This window comes from Pteropus medius, unplaced genomic scaffold (genome assembly GCF_902729225.1).
Source record: "Pteropus medius unplaced genomic scaffold, Ma_sr-lr_union100, whole genome shotgun sequence".
NCBI classification, from domain to species: Eukaryota; Metazoa; Chordata; class Mammalia; order Chiroptera; family Pteropodidae; genus Pteropus; species Pteropus medius.
This window is the reverse complement of record NW_024347852.1, coordinates 120,682-122,287: the sequence shown is the minus strand read 5'-3', so window position 1 is coordinate 122,287 and position 1,606 is coordinate 120,682. Positions and strand designations below refer to the sequence as shown.

The window sequence follows — 1,606 nt, the reverse complement described above, 5'->3', positions numbered from 1 at the left end:
GGGGGCATCGAGCAATCAATCAGGAAGGGCGCTGGGACCCTGTGACCCAGGCTCAGGCGGGGCTGGTGGGAGCCTCGTTATTCAGAGTCACATAAGACTGAAACAATAGCCACTGTCATCGACAATAGAGGACACAAACCCACTGTGGCGTGTTCGTAAAACAGTGGATTTTAAAAATATAGCTTTTTAAAGAAGCATCCCAGAGCATTTTCATGTACTCGGAGCAGAAAAGATTCCTAAAATGAGATCAAAGTTTTGTTTTTTTGTTTTTTTTTTCCGTAAAGGAAACAAACAAAACAAAACAAAACAAAACCCAGTCAATTGGCCTATGTTCAGAACTTCTGCTCATCGAAAGACACCATTAAGAAGTGAGAAGAGCTCTACGGCCACGCCACCCTGAACGAGCCCGATCCCGTCTGGTTTCAAAAGCTAAGCAGGGTCGGGCCTGGTGAGTCCTTGGATGGGAGACCACCTAGGAAGACCAGGGGCTGTTGGCGTAAAAAGTAAAAAAAAAAATAAAAAAATAAGGGATTGTAAGGTGACAAGGTCCTTGCAGTCTGTGAGGTCAACCAAGGGTTGCCTCGCCTAAAAAAGCAAAATTAAAAATAAAATTAAAAAGAAAGCGAAAAGGCAAGCAACAGACGGGGGTGCATTCTTACCCAGCACATGTAAAGAATTCCTTCTAATCAATAAGGAAAAGTCAGACAAGCCAACGGAAAAACGGGCAAACTCTCACGCTGCTGGTGGGAGTGCCGACCGGTGTCACCGCTCTGGGAAATGGCTTGGCAGTGTCCCCCGAGCCGGCAGGCCGCCTGCCAGTGACTCCCAGGGACGTGGATGGTCCACGCAAACGTTCTCGCTTTGTCGCAGTTCACTTGTAATTTGCGTATTTTCTCTGCGTGTGTTACATTTTTTAAAGTGGGGTCATTCACGATGGGATAAGTGTTCTGTTGCCTCTGTCACAGAATGACCACAAACAAAGCGGCTTAAAACCACACAGAGCCTGGAGGTCGGAAGTCCAGAATCAGCCTGACTGGGCTAACGTCGAGGGGTGTCCCTCCCGGGGGCTCCCCCTTTCTCCAGCTCCGAGAAGCCACCTGCATTTCTCGGCCATGGCCTTGCGTCTCTCCAGTCACGGCTTCCACTGTCACGTCGCTTTCTCTGACTCTGGACTTCCTGCCTCCCCCTTACAGGGACCCTTCTAATGATACCGGGCCGCCAGGCAATCCAGGATAACCTCCCCTTTTCAGAGTCCTTAATTTGGTCGCATCCACCAAGTCCCTTTCGCCACGTAAGTCAACGCGGTCCCAGCTTCGGGGTCGAGGATGTGGGCAGCGTAAGTTCTCTGCCATCGCACTCACGGGAGAGCAGGTGGAAACCGGACGAAAGCATAAGAAGACTCCCAAACTCTTACCTCCCAAATACGATCGCCACCCCCCCCAACAGCTTGGAGCACTTCCGCTGAGCCCCGAAAGGCACAGCTACGTCCGTCCACATTTCGCGCGGAATGTGCGAGTTCTGCTTCTCGGTATTACCGGGCCGGCACCGACTTCCATGCTAACGTGCACGCTTCGGAATGTCATTTTAAACGGCCGTGTGATTATTC

General features: G+C 50.7%; 1 pseudogene; it reads left to right on the top strand.

The window, feature by feature from the left end:
- The first annotated feature begins 378 nt into the window (after positions 1-378).
- Positions 379-497, top strand: LOC120615589 (uncharacterized; annotated as a pseudogene).
- Positions 498-1,606: the final 1,109 nt, after the last annotated feature.